Here is a 15681-nt window from a genome sequence, read left to right as displayed (position 1 = left end):
CAGGACAATGAGGAACAATTCCAGGGCGACACGCATGCTATAATAAGATTTTAAAAACCCAGAGTAGAGACAAACAGTAGTTTAACTAACCTAACAAACGAAAGATGTGCTCCAAAAAGTTGTTTCTTACTAACAGTAAGATAATAACAAAAAAACTGTTAATATGATAACACATCTGGAAACATTGTGTAACACATTTATCATATACATACAAGAAATGTTTTACGGGCCACTGAGGATGCTTTGTGAATAAAAGCAAGGAAACGTATATGACAAAATAAATAAAGAGCCTTAACAATGTATGAAGGATGGGTCCACCTTTTTCCATGTACTCCTAAATATTGTTTTGGTTTAATATCGAAACATGGTTTTCACCCCAGTTTTGGCACCCTCTGTGGGTTTTTTCTTTTATTTTTCTGAAATATATAGATACAGATTACATTTACGTTAGGAAATACGTTATATCAGGTTTTGTTGTTCTTTAAATTATATATGCACTTTACCTTTTATTTTACATTGTGCATGTCCTGTGGTTGCCAACCAAATCAGCCACTGATCTAAGTAACTATACAGTGTCATCTGCAAACATGAGGGATGTTAGAAAATCGTCTGCATTGAATTTCTGTTTATAATCCAATCTTTAAAATGTTCGTTTAATTAAAATTCGTGGCATATGCCCGTTTTTGCCCTTACCATTGTAGTAATTGGCTAGTCCTGAGATGTGAGAAGTTTGTTTTTGTGTTTTATTAAATAATTTTTTTAAATAAAAACTTTTAATGTCTAGACTGCAATTTTCCTATCACAATTAAAGGTCGATAACTAGCTTCGGTTGCTATCTGTAACCATCTTCAGATCGTTCAAAATATGAAAAGGCGGTGAGTAAGCAATGGAAACCATCATTATCTGCAGTCATGCAACAATATGCATTCATAAGTATGAAAATAATAACAGTACGTAGTTGAAAAAATTCACCTTGAGCAAGCCAGGTTCTTGGCCTGTCGAAAGAAGGTAATTTCGGAGGTTGACGGTCATACAGGAAATTACTCAGTTACATGATTAGAAATTGGATCAAAAGATCATTACTTGCTACAGTATAACAGATATCATCGTAAGAACAGTATATGCATAGGTTGCAAAAACTGCCAGGGGCTCAGCAGTCTGACAAGACAAAACGAACGTCTTTTCAGACTGGTGAGCTTGCAACATTTTCATATTATCCTTCTATTTGTATATATTTTATAATGAAGACTACATTATACGCCAAGCAGGATCATTCTTGTGTAAGCCAGGCTACGGAACAGCTGACAGTTTTTGGAACCGTTGCATATAGTGTTGTCTCGGTAATACCTGGTTTACCATTCAAGTAATAAGCTTTTGATCCAACTTCTACTCAAGCAACTTAATAATTTCGTGTATGACCGTCAACCTGCAAAATTACGTCCTTTCAACAGGTCTACAACCTGGCTTGCTCGCGGTGACGTTTTCGTCGACGTACTGTTATTATTTTCATACTTACGAAAGCATGTTGTTCCATGACTGCAGCTAATGATGCTTTCCAACGCTTATTCACCGCCTTATCAAATTTTGAGTATTCTGAAGATGGTTGCAAATAGCAACCGAAACTAGTTATTGAACTTTAATTATGATAGAAAAACTGCGGTACAGACATTAAAAGGTATTACTTAAAAAAATTATTTAATAAATCACATTAAGACCACCGTTCTCCCACCCCAAACTATGTCAGGCTTCAATTTGTGTGCGAAACGTCTTTTTGTCGACATCGGTAAAAATGTCTTGTGAAGCTTAGACATTGGGAAGTATTTCGTGTAGTTTGTTGTTCACGGATTATGTTTCGTATTCTGACAGTGTTTACTACCGTTTTCTCCTGCTCGTTAGTGAATACAGCGTCTAACCATGCCTCTTTGGCTTGGTCACATGTTTCAATGCACAAATTTAGGTTCTAATGCCCTTCCGACTGTCGTTTATACGGACACCCACAAAAACATACGTTTTTCATTATATGTGCATTGTGCTGCCACCTACTGCCAAGGTACTCCATATCAGCCACCTCAGAAGTCATTAGACACCGTTAGAGAGCAGAATGGGGCGCTCCGCGGAACTCACGGACTTCAAACGTGGTCAGGTGATCGGGTGTCACTTGCGTCATACGTCTGTACGCGAGATTTCCACACTCCTAAATATCCCTAGGTTCATTGTTTCCGATGTCATAGTGAAGTGGAAACGTGAAGGGACAAGTACAGCACAAAAGTGTACAGGCAGACCTCGTCTGTGACTGACAGACACTGCCGACAGTTGAAGAGGGTCGTAATGTGTAATAGGCAGAGATCTATCCAGACCATCACACAGGAATTCCAAACTGAATCGGGATCCACTTCAAGTACTATGACAATTAGGCGTGAGGTGAGATAACTTGGATTTCATGGTCGAGCGGATGCTCATAAGCCACACGTCACGCCGGTAAATGCCAATCCACGCCTCGCTTGGTGTAAGGAGCGTAAACATTGGACGATTGAACAGTGGAAAAACGTTGTGTGGAGTGAGGAATCACGGTACACAATGTGGCGATCCGATGGCAGGGGGTGGGAATGGCGAATGCCCAATGAACGTCATCTGCTAGCGTGTGTAGTGCCAACAATAAAATTCGGAGGCGGTGGTATTTGGTGTAGTCGTGTTTTCTATGGATGGGGCTTGTACCCCTTGTTGTTTTGCGTGGCACTATCACAGCACAATCCTACATTGATGTTTTAAGCACCTTCTTGCTCCCACTGTTGAAGAGCATTTTGGGGATGGCGATTGCATCTCGATCGAGCACCTGTTCATAATGCATGGCCTGTGGCGGAGTGGTTACACGACAATAACATCCATGTACTGGACAGAACTGCTCATACTCCTGAGGTAAATCTTATAGAGCACCTTTGGGATGTTTTGGAATTCCGACTTCGTGCCAGGCCTCACTGACGGACATCGATACCTCTCCTCAGTGTAGCACTCCGTGAAGAATGACTGCCATTCCCCAAGAAACCTTCCAGCACCTGACTCGACGTATGCCTGCGAGAGTGGAAGCTGTCATGAAGGCCAAAGGTGGGCCAAAATCATACTGAATTCAATCATTACCGATGAGGGGCGCCACGAACTTGTAAGTCGTTTGCAGTCAGCTGTCCGGATACTTTTGATCACGTAGTGTAGTACCGTTTGGTCATTGATAACATTTTTGTATTATGTGACAGCTTTTTGCATGTGATTATTTTTCTCTATCGTTAAAAATTGGTACAGGTGGTTACTGTGTTTTAGGATTTGGAGATCTGTTTCCATGTCACTAGGATAGTGGTTGCTATTGATCAGGTGGTCTGCAAATGTGGAATGTGTGCTGCCTATTTTCAGTACCCTGAAACATTCTGTCCGATGTATACTGAATCACAGTCTTTGCAGGTTGCCTGGTATGTTCCTGCTTTTTTGAATTTATCTATGGAAGTGTTGGATGTTTTGTCTTTTTTGCAGAGGATTGTTTGTTTTATATGTCAGGACTAGCAAATACTACAATGATATTGTCTAAAACGAGCATGTGTCACGAATTTTACCTGAACACACATTTCAAAGATTGGATTAGAAACAAAATTTCAATGCAGACGATTTTCTAACATCCCTCTTGGTTGCAGGTGACATGGCACTAATGTATAATTTAAAGAACTACAAAATCGGATGTAACATATTTCCTAACCTAAACATTATCTCTATGTATGTATTTATTTCACAAAAATAAAAGACGAAACTCACTGAGGGTACCACAGCTGTGGTGAAACAAGGTTGGGTTGTTGTTGTGGTCTTCAGTCCAGAGACTGGTTTGAGACAGCTCTCCATGCTACTCTACCCTGGCCGGCCGAAGTGGCCGTGCGGTTAAAGGCGCTGCAGTCTGGAACCGCAAGACCGCTACGGTCGCAGGTTCGAATCCTGCCTCGGGCATGGATGTTTGTGATGTCCTTAGGTTAGTTAGGTTTAACTCGTTCTAAGTTCTAGGGGACTAATGACCTCAGCAGTTGAGTCCCATAGTGCTCAGAGCCATTTGAACCATACTCTACCCTGTGCAAGCTTCTTCCTCTCCAAGTACTTATTGCAACCTACAACCTTCTGAATCTGCTTAGTGTATTCATCTCTTGGTCTCCCTCCACGATTTTTACCCTCCACACTGCCCTCAATGCTAAATTTGTGATCCATTGATGCCTCAGAACATGTCCTACCAACCGGTCCCTTCTTCTTGTCCAGTTGTGCTACAAACTCCTCTTCTCCCCAATTCTGTTCAATACCTCCTCATTAGTTATGTGATCTACCCATTTAATCTTCAGCATTCTTCTGTAGCACCACATTTCGAAAGCTTCTATTCTCTTCTTGTCCAAACTAGTTATCGTCCATGTTTCACTTCCATACATGGCTACATTCCATACAAATACTTTCAGAAACGACTTCCTGACACTTAAATCTATACTCGATGTTAACAAATTTCTCTTCTTCAGAAACGCTTTCCTTGCCATTGCCAGTCTACATTTTATAGCCTTTCTACTTCGACCACCATCAGTTATTTTGCTCCCCAAATAGCATAACTCACCTACTACTTAAAGTGTCTCATTTCCTAATCTAATTCCCTCAGCATCACCCGACTTAATTCGACTACATTCCATTATCCTCGTTTTGCTTTTGTTGATGTTCATCTTATATCCTCCTTTCAAGACACTGTCCATTCCGTTCAACTGCTTCCAAGTCCTTTGCTGTCTCTGACAGAATTACAATGTCATCGGTGAAAATCAAAGTTTTTATTTCTTCTCCATGGATTTTAATACCTACTCCGAACTTTTCTTTTGTTTCCTTTACTGCTTGCTCAATATACAGATTGAATAACATCGGGGGGAGGCTACAACCCTGTCTCACTCCCTTCCTAACCGCTGCTTCCCTTTCATGTCCATCGACTCTTATAACTGCCATCTGGTTTCTGTACAAATTGTAAATAGCCTTTCGCTCCCTGTTTTTACCCTGCCACCTTTAGAATTTGAAAGACAGTATTCCAGTCAACATTGTCAAAAGCTTTCTCTAAGTCTACAAATTCTAGAAATGTAGGTTTACCTTTCCTTAATCTATTTTCTAAGATAAATCGTAGGGTCAGTATTGCCTCACGTGTTCCAACATTTCTACGGAATCCAAACTGATCTTCCCCGAGGTCAGCTTCTACCAGTTTTTCCATTCGTCTGTAAAGAATTCGCGTTAGTATTTTGCAGCTGTGACTTATTAAACTGATAGTTCGATAATTTTCACATCTGTCAACACCTGCTTTCTTTGGGATTTGAATTATTATGTTCTTCTTTAAGTCTGAGGGTATTTCGCCTGTCTCATACATCTTGCTCACCAGATGGTAGAGTTTTGTTAGGACTGGCTATCCCAAGGCCGTCAGTAGTTCCAATGGAATGCTGTCTACTCCCGGGACCTTGTTTCCACTTAGATCTTTCAGTGCTCTATCAAACTCTTCACGCAGTATCATATCTCCCATTTCATCTTCGTCTACGTCCTCTTCCATTTCCATAATGTTGTCCTCAAGTACATCGCCCTTGTATAGACCCTCTATATACTCCTTCCACCTTTCTGCTTTCCCCGCTTTGCTTAGAACTGGGTTTCCATCTGAGCTCTTGATATTCATACAAGTGGCCCTCTTTTCTCCAAAGGTCTCTTTAATTTTCCTGTAGGCAGTATCTATCTAGTGAGATAAGCCTCTACGTCCTTACATTTGTCCTCTAGCCATCCCTGCTTAGCCATTTTGGGTACTGAAACGAAACAATGTTTTGTGTTCTTACAAAAGGGCGGACTCATCCTTAACCATTATTATTTCCTGCAAGCACGGGAACTGCGCTGAAAGCTCCAATATGATAGTTTTATTTAGTTGTGTACACGGGCCACATCTCCCAGAAGATGATAACATGCATGATGTTCAAATAATCAAAAAGGAAAAACGAAGGAAGTTGAGTGGTTATCTCTAAGCTGGATGTGCATAATAAATTATTTAGATAATTACTTTAGAAGTTATTGTAGCGTCAATTCAGGACAGAGAGCTTGTCATATTTTCCTTCTTTTCTTAGACCTGGATTGGATGAAACTTTTGTAAAGGGTGTAAGTCACCTCTGAGCCTTTGTAAGTGATAGATCCAGATAATAGAGTAAAAACCATGCTTATTAAATTCTCGCTCATGTAGTTTCGACTATATTAGAAAAAAGGACATTTTGAATCAGTATCACCTGATTTTGTAAACACCTGACTGGTTTTTGCCATGGGCCAAGAAAATTGTTCCGAAGACAATTCAGAAAAAAACAGCTCTTCATGAGTTCACTGCCATCAAAACCCTTGGCAGGCAAATACAGGCCCCATCACGTGTTCTCTGGCTGACGCCTCATAACTCTTACTTGCCGTTCCGCGTAAACTTTCTTCGACCACACTACAGAGCAATATTGCGGTGTTATTTAAACCCATCTAACCAAATCATCTCGTGGGTTCCCGCGCTGTCTTTTGTCGTAGGATGGCCATGAAAATGATCGAAACTACTTAATTGGAGACACAACATCGTTGCTACAGGTAGTCCGCGAAAACCGATTCATAGACGTTGGCCACATGAATGGTGTATACGACTGGAGTTAACCCCTCACGGTCAGTTACGGTCTGGAGACGGTGCGCTGAAGCACCGAAACTGGTAGCCATATAATATATAACATCGTAAGGTAGGCTGTAGGTATATACTTAATTGATTTCCGTCCTTGATCTGCAACGGGAGTCCTCTGCACCAGTTGTCTAACGTGACTGGTTATTGGTTGGTATTTGAGTACAGATATTGCCGGGCACACCTAAATCCAGTGTACTTTCCCGACTATACTAATGAACTTGTGGACTGCTGAACACATGCCCAGTTTAAACTAAATTTTGTTCGGGGATTTAATCCGACCAGAAGGTCGCCTGTATTTACTATAAGTAATAGGTCATTCATATGGAGACTCGGGAACCTTAATAATTATTGACACATGGTCTGAAGCTCGAATATAGTAATCATTGCGATGGTTATCTATAGCGTATAGAGACAGAACAAAAGATTGTTATCTAATTATCGGAATAGATACGAGGGTAGCCCCAAAAGTAAGGTCTCCTATTTTTTTATAAGTACTTAGACCTGTTTATTTCTACAGTGGTTTACATCAGTTTACAGCTTGAACATTTAGCTATTTTTCGACATGATCACCATTGCTGTCGATACATTTTTTTAGACGCTGTGGCAGTCTGGTATGCCCATGTCATACCAGCTCGCCGCCATGCTGTTCAGAAAGTTATGAACCTCTTCATCCACCTCGTCGTCGGAGCTGAATCGCTTTCCGGCCAAATGTTCTTTTAACCTAGGGAACAGTCACTGGGCGCCAAGTCAGGACTATAGGGTGGGCGGGTGATTATGTTCCACTGAAACTGTTGCAGGAGAGCAACGGTTTGCCGAGCGATGTGTGGGCGAGCGTTGTCACGGAGAATGTGTACGCCCTTGTTCAACATTCCTCTTCTCCGGTTCTGAATTGCCCGTTTGAGTTTTTTCAGTCTCACAGTACCTGTCAGCGTTACATCTACATCTACATCTACATCTATACTCCGCGAGCCCTTACGGTGTGTGGCGGAGGGTACTTATTGTACCACTATCTGATCCCCCCTTCCCTGTTCCATTCACGAATTGTGCGTGGGAAGAACGACTGCTTGTAAGTCTCCGTATTTGCTCTAATTTCTCGGATCTTTTCGTTGTGATCATTACGCGAGATATATGTGGGCGGTAGTAATATGTTGCCCATCTCTTCCCGGAATGTGCTCTCTCGTAATTTCGATAATAAACCTCTCCGTATTGCGTAACGCCTTTCTTGAAGTGTCCGCCACTGGAGCTTGTTCAGCATCTCCGTAACGCTCTCGCGCTGACTAAATGTCCCCATGACGAATCGCGCTGCTTTTCGCTGGATCATGTCTATCTCTTCTATTAATCCAACCTGGTAAGGGTCCCATACTGATGAGCAATACTCAAGAATCGGACGAACAAGCGTTTTGTAAGCTACTTCTTTCGTCGATGAGTCACATTTTCTTAGAATTCTTCCTATGAATCTCAACCTGGCGCCTGCTTTTCCCACTATTTGTTTTATGTGATCATTCCACTTCAGATCGCTCCGGATAGTAACTCCTAAGTATTTTACGGTCGTTACCTATGGCATAATCGTACTGGAATGGATTTCTGCCCCTATGTATGCGCATTATATTACATTTATCTACGTTTAGGGAAAGCTGCCAGCTGTCGCACCATTCATTAATCCTCTGCAGGTCTTCCTGGAGTACGTACGAGTCTTCTGATGTTGCTACTTTCTTGTAGACAACCGTGTCATCTGCAAATAGCCTCACGGAGCTACCGATGTTGTCAACTAAGTCATTTACGTGTATTGTAAACAATAAAGGTCCTATCACGCTTCCTTGCGGTACTCCCGAAATTACCTCTACATCTGCAGATTTTGAACCGTTAAGAATGACATGTTGTGTTCTTTCTTCTAGGAAATCCTGAATCCAATCACAAACCTGGTCCGATATTCCGTAAGCTCGTATTTTTTTCACTAAACGTAAGTGCGGAACCGTATCAAATGCCTTCCTGAAGTCCAGGAATACGGCATCAATCTGCTCGCCAGTGTCTACGGCACTGTGAATTTCTTGGACAAATAGGGCGAGCTGAGTTTCACATGATCTCTGTTTGCGGAATCCATGTTGGTTATGATGAAGGAGATTTGTATTATCTAAGAACGTCATAATACGAGAACATAAAACATGTTCCATTATTCTACAACAGATTGACGTAAGCGAAATAGGCCTATAATTATTCGCATCTGATTTATGACCCTTCTTGAAAATGGGAACGACCTGCGCTTTCTTCCAGTCGCTAGGTACTTTACGTTCTTCCAGAGATCTACGATAAATTGCTGATAGAAAGGGGGCAAGTTCTTTAGCATAATCACTGTAGAATCTTAAGGGTATCTCGTCTGGTCCGGATGCTTTTCCGCTACTAAGTGATAGCAGTTTTTTTTCAATTCCGATATCGTTTATTTCAATATTTTCCATTTTGGCGTCCGTGCGACGGCTGAAGTCAGGGACCGTGTTACGATTTTCCGCAGTGAAACAGTTTCGGAACACTGAATTCAGTATTTCTGCCTTTCTTCGGTCGTCCTCTGTTTCGGTGCCATCGTGGTCAACGAGTGACTGAATAGGGGATTTAGATCCGCTTACCGATTTTACATATGACCAAAACTTTTTAGGGTACTTGTTTAGATTGTTTGCCAATGTTTTATGTTCGAATTCGTTGAATGCTTCTCTCATTGCTCTCTTTACGCTCTTTTTCGCTTCGTTCAGCTTTTCCTTATCAGCTATGATTCGACTACTCTTAAACCTATGATGAAGCTTTCTTTGTTTCCGTAGTACCTTTCGTATATGATTGTTATACCACGGTGGATCTTTCCCCTCGCTTTGGACCTTAGTCGGTACGAACTTATCTAAGGCGTACTGGACGATGTTTCTGAATTTTTTCCATTTTTGTTCCACATCCTGGTTCCAACGATTCTACTCGGACGACGAGGTGAAAGAAGAGGTTCATAACTTTCTGAACAACATGGCGGCTAGCTGGTATGATATGGGCATACAAAAACTGCCACAGCGTCTACAAAAATTCATCGACAGAAAGGGTTATTATGACGAAAAATAGCTAAATGTTCAAGCTGTAAACTGATGTAAACCATTGTAGAAATAAACAGGTCTATGTACTTCTAAAAAAATAGGAGAACTTACTTTTGGGATTACCCTGTTATTTGAACAATGTAACAGGAAAAAAGTTTGAAATGTAATCATCATCGTCATCCCCATCATCATCAGCCACTTATCAGCCATTGCTGGACACAGGGCTTTTCCAGACCTCTCCATGCACACTAATTTCAACATTTCGCTGCAAAATTTGTCTTGCTTGTTTCTTTATATCGTCAATCCATGTCCCACCTGATTAGGTCGTCCTCTAGGTCTTTTCTTCTCACAAGGAATGCAACACAGATGCTCATTCGCCCGTCTTCCATAATTCCGTCTCGCAATATTCCGAGCCCATTTCCATTTTAATTTCGTAACAATCACTACCATTGTCACTATCAATTAACTTCTCTTAACCATTTGGTTGTCCCTCTGCCCCTTCTTGCTATGTTAAACATGTGTATCTAAAGTTAGTCGGTACTGTCAATTTTTGAACTATTTGCACATCTAACATTCACGTCATATTTCACTCATTAACACTAATTATAGAAATTTCATTTGAAGCACATTGCAAATAGCCTTCCGAATTCAGTTATCCAAATGAGCTCCAAGTCACTTTCACTGTCTTTTTTATTTCTTTAAATTTACTTATTTTCAGTAGTCGTAACTATTTAGAGTCTCCTCATCTAGTTTGAAAAGGTGACGACAGTAGCAGAAAGTCGTAAGAAATGAAAACATATCAACATGCGTCAGTGCCTGGCAAAACTGGACAACAAGATTTAATATGAAATACTTTCCTAATGTTCTCGAAAATATCATTTATTTGAACAAAAACAGAAAACCTACATTAACAAGAACGTATCTAAATTTTTACTAAGAAGTAAAGACAAACTGCAACCTTTGAAACAGAATGGTGTATATAAAATAACATGCACTGCGGAAAATTACACGTTGATCGGTCAGGTAGAACCGGCGTTAGTTTATAACATGAAAAAAGTTGGACCATATAAAAGGCAGGTTCAACCTTTGCAGAACATTTCTTTAAGAAGAAACCAATCATATTATGTAGACTGAAGTTTTATATACAGCAGAAAAATGACCACAGTTGAGCTACTCGAAATCAATAAACATATGGCAAACAACGCAAGCTTAGTTTTAAATGACCAAACTCAATTTCCCTCCCCCTCCCCTCCATCCCAGTGAATATCATGTATCATGTGTTGTAAAATGTAACGATATTGACACAAAAAACTTTATATTTTGTTAACTGTAACTATTTCCGTGTGAGATAAAAATGATGTAATACTTTGATTTGTGAACACTCCTTATGTCTTCGTTTTGGCATCTTTTACATAACAAATGCTACGTAAGTCACACACCCCATTTTATCTGTGTTTGCGACAATCAGTTGTCACCTGACCCTAGCCTAAGGAGCCGAAACTAGTTCGTAACAAAATAAATAATATTTTGCAGATACTAGGAAAGCGTTTTCTAACTAATATGAAAATTATATTAAGCGATCTGAGTAGCTTATATAAGAAACGAAATAATTTAAGGAATTTACTGCTTATATTAATAAATTAGACTTACTCTCATACTCGTTCTGCTCGGTTTTTCCATCCTTTGATGAAGTTCTCGTGGATCGATGCAAACAAAACGACATCATCTCCAAATCGAAGGTGGTTCTGCTAAGCTCAGTTTATGCATACTCCTTCTTCATCCCAGTTTAATGGTCTGAAGAGCTCTTCCAAGGCTGTAGGAAACACTTTCGGTGATACGTAGTTAGTTAGCCTAATTTCTTCCTCAATTGTGAGTTTGTCACTCTCTTGATGTACTGAAATGGAAGATGTAGCCATATTTTTTATATCCCTTAACAAACTGATGTGGAGATTCTGTTCCATGGTTCTCAAGTGCAACCACAAAAGCTTTTATTGTAACAAAATCAAACCCTTTCTTGTAAACTCCATACAAACTGACTACTAGTCTTTGCTTCTTTGTCTGACGCAGTGATTTTGAATATTAATAAAAGCTAAAGTCCACAATAACGACAAGTAACTACGCTCGTAAAAACATATTTTTTTTGTTGAGAATGCGTCTCTTGGACTTTGGCCTTTGTGATTATGTTGCTTTTCATGGAATAAACTGCCATCCGCTAGGACGACATCTTCCAAGACTATTTGCATGGTGTCACAATGCTCGCGATATAGGGAATGCATATAGGGTGTTTCCGAAAGAGAGCGGAAAAATGTAACAGGACGTAGAGAATGCTCCTCTGAACAATTTGAGGTGGGGTACCTGGGTTCGGAGAAACAGGCTTAAGGAGATACAAGTAATCTTGTTTATCGCTTTCTGTAGCATAAATGTTTTTCAGTGTATTTACAACTAACATGCGTACATACTCTGCTGTTTATTTACATATACATTCTTTATTTCCTGCAGGGAAACAAGGAGGAAGTCGTGATGCTGGTATTGTTTACCTTTGTTGTCCATACGTTGGCTCTGTTGTATCGTATTTACACTGTCCCATGACAGGACGTGCTACGAATCAACAACATGACGATGCACAGCCTCACTTCAGTGTGGACGTCCGTAGCAATCTCAATGCCGTATTTCCTGATCGCTGGATTGGAAGGGGAGGTTGTACTACATGGCCTGCGAGATCATCTGACCTGTATTCCCTTGATTGTCTCCTATGGAGATAGCTAAAGTCGCTTTTGTTTGAGACCCCAGTGGATACGTAGATGGAGTTAGTTACCAGAATTGTAGCTGCCTGTGATCTGATTCGAAACACATCAGGTATATTTGTCAAGGTAAAGTCAGAATCTTGTTCGCCGATGTCATGCTTTAATTGAGACTAATGGCCATCAGTTTCAGCACATTTTGTAAGATACAGCACAAATGCTGCGTTTACTGTGTCAAACGTGGTATTTGCAGTTAACTGTAACTAATGTAAATAAAAAAGTTCACAGTAATGTGATTTTATTCCTATTACCTCGTTAAGCTGGCTTCTCCGACCACAGGTTCCCTACCTCAAATTGTTCAGTGGAGCATCTTCAATGTCCTGTTAAATTTTTGCACGCTCTTACGAAAACACTCAGTATAGTCAAATTACTCTACCAAATTACCTGCAGAGTAGCATCGTACACTAGATAGATTGCGAACGACTTTGCTACGTTCTGAAGTTACAGTGAACTATTTCCGCGACAAAGTTTGTACAGTTTCTCAGCAGTATCAGTGCCTAGATAACTGGGGACTTCCTGGCGGGCACTTCTAGTGAGAGTCTCCTTATTGCGCTGTTGGAAGATCCGATCAGCCCCAGCGAAAACAATCAGTATGCACGTATACCGATAATTTTCTACGGTAATATCAAAGATGTGTCGGTACGAGGCTCCTTTTACACGGCTGAGGCGTACCTCCTCTGTTCTTCAAGACTTCGAAGGTGTCTTGCTGGGTGTTCCTTGTCTGCTGCTTGTCTTCTGGGCAGTCAAGGTAACAAAGGAATTTAGATTGTCGGAGAAACAAGATTTGCCAGTCTGGTGCCCAACACGTTGTTTGTGAGTCTGTGCTCCGCTGACGCCGCGTCTCTGTGGAGCGACCCAGAGGCGATCCGTTATCGTTGGTCCCGTTAGTGCGGCGTCGGTATGCCAGTTGTCAGGATGGCCGAGCGGTCTAAGGCGCCAGACTCAAGGGAGACCCTTGCCTGTACAGACAGGTCTGAGCATTCTGGTCCTCGTATGAGGGCGTGGGTTCGAATCCCACTTCTGACAAAATTTTTATTTTGTCACACTCCAAAAAGGATGAGGGGTCGAGTAGAGCACTTTCTCGCATAACCATCCAACTGCAAACTGAAAGTGATTTTGCTCTATTCTGAACACTTATTTATTCTGGTATTCAGGCTGAAGATTGGTTAGATGAAACTTCCTACGCAGTCTATGATTTGCAAGTCTCTTCATCTCTGCCTATCTACTTCATCCCACGCTCATTTGAACCTGTTTGCTACTTTCGAACATAGGTCTTCCGCTACAATTTTTATCCCCCACCGTTTCCCCCCATTACCAAGGCATAAGGATATGCGCTATCAACATATCCCATGTCTTAGTCAACTTGTGCCGTAAATGTGTTTTTTTTTCATTTGATTTAGTATCTTCTCTTTAGTTATTCCAGTTCAGAACTATATGAATCTTGTGTAATTTTTAATATTAGTAATATTGATGACAATTTTGTGACAAGAATATTAAATATATGTACATACTAACTTAGTGCCTGTTGCTTCGCTTGAGTAGACTTTATTTTTTTTTTTTTTGTTTTTATGTAGTCGGATTTTCCAAACTTTTCACGCTAATTAAGCTCATAGAAGCATGGTCTTTCCCGAATGTACTTCTGACCAAAATGTGATTCTAGTAGCTGGAGTTCAAAGTTTTTGTTCATCACGCCTTTTGCATTCTTGTAGAGATATTTCAATAGAAACTTTCATTTCCTAATACATATTTCTTTATATTTAACCGACAAGTGAAATACCAGTTTTCATAGACCCAGCTTTAAAAATTTTTTAAATATGTATTTTGTTATTTCCAACAGAGAAGCCTAATACAAATTTTCATAGTTTTAGCTTTGAAAGTGCTTTGATAATGAAATAATTTCGTAAAACTTTTGATCCTCAATTTCACACACTTAGAGGTTGAATTTCCAAAAACACTGAAACACTAATTTTTAATTTCTAACCGAGAGGTCAAATACCAATTTTTACAGATGTAGCTTTAAAAATAAGTAGTGTCTTCAATAACGATTTATTTTCAAAAACACTTTCATCCTCTATTTTACCACATTAGTGGTTGAATTTCCAAAAATACTGAAACACGTACTTTTTATTTTGCACTGAGAAACCAAATACCAGGTTTCGTAGTTCCAGCTTCAAAATTATCTTAATAGCGACATATTTTCAAACAGCCTTTCACATCCTATTTCACCCTCTTAGAAGTGGAATTCCAAACAGTCTATTAAGAGATATCTGCGTATAAGACCAACAACTTCGTCAAATTTCATGTTTCTATCCTGAGACATATGGGCTGGGCGATGATGAATCTGTGAGTCAGTCAGTCGGGACACTGCCTTTTATATGTAGATGCGGGTGTTGTCAGTCGTTGTTGAGGAACCTTATTATTCTAAAGTTGTGCACGCTATAGACTGAATTGTAATTAAGCTATTTTATCAGTAGATGCCATTTTGGTGGTTTCATGGTTTTTCGCTGGCTCTCTCTGCTTTTGTTATTGCTCGCGTAACAATGTATGAGATAAAATATGTAGCAACGAAAAGAGCCCCGAAATACTTTTTAGGGATGCTGTGCTGTGACTTTCTTTGGATCATTAATTCTCAACAAAACAAAATATATTATGTTCTTATTATTCTGGATCTGGCTTTCTATTAAAGGAACATTTTTTCGTTACTGTAACTCGCCACAAAGTTCAACATATCTTCCTTACTTTACAATTATTGAAAAGGTTACTGAAAATTATTTCGTTATCAATACTGATGTTACAGTACGCAACGTTTGTTCAACATCAAAATTTTGCAGTGGATTTTTGTTAACAGTAAAACACCAATAAGTACCACGACTAACATGAGAACATCAGACTATTATCAGAAAAAAGGATGTTTTTACTATAATGTTTGCCCCACCAGAAGTACGCACAGCAAGATTTATTTTATGTTATGTAGGTAAATTATCTTTTTACACTGTTAATAATATATCATCCGCAGCCCGCGTCCACCTGTAAACCACATCATAAAATTTGATGCTCTGCCCTTCAATCCCGAAAGCTGAAAGAAATAATTTTAGTTCACTATTAC

The 15681-nt window shown here is 40.0% G+C and overlaps 1 non-coding gene across 1 annotated transcript; it reads left to right on the top strand.

The window, feature by feature from the left end:
• The first annotated feature begins 13484 nt into the window (after positions 1-13484).
• On the top strand, positions 13485-13601 carry Trnal-caa (transfer RNA leucine (anticodon CAA)). The gene is made up of 2 exons: positions 13485-13522; positions 13556-13601. It is a non-coding gene; the product is annotated as a tRNA-Leu (tRNA).
• Positions 13602-15681: the final 2080 nt, after the last annotated feature.

This window comes from Schistocerca nitens, chromosome 7, assembly GCF_023898315.1.
Source record: "Schistocerca nitens isolate TAMUIC-IGC-003100 chromosome 7, iqSchNite1.1, whole genome shotgun sequence".
Classification (NCBI taxonomy): Eukaryota; Metazoa; Arthropoda; class Insecta; order Orthoptera; family Acrididae; genus Schistocerca; species Schistocerca nitens.
Note: the sequence above shows the minus strand (reverse complement) of the source record. Positions and strands in the feature narration are given on the sequence as shown.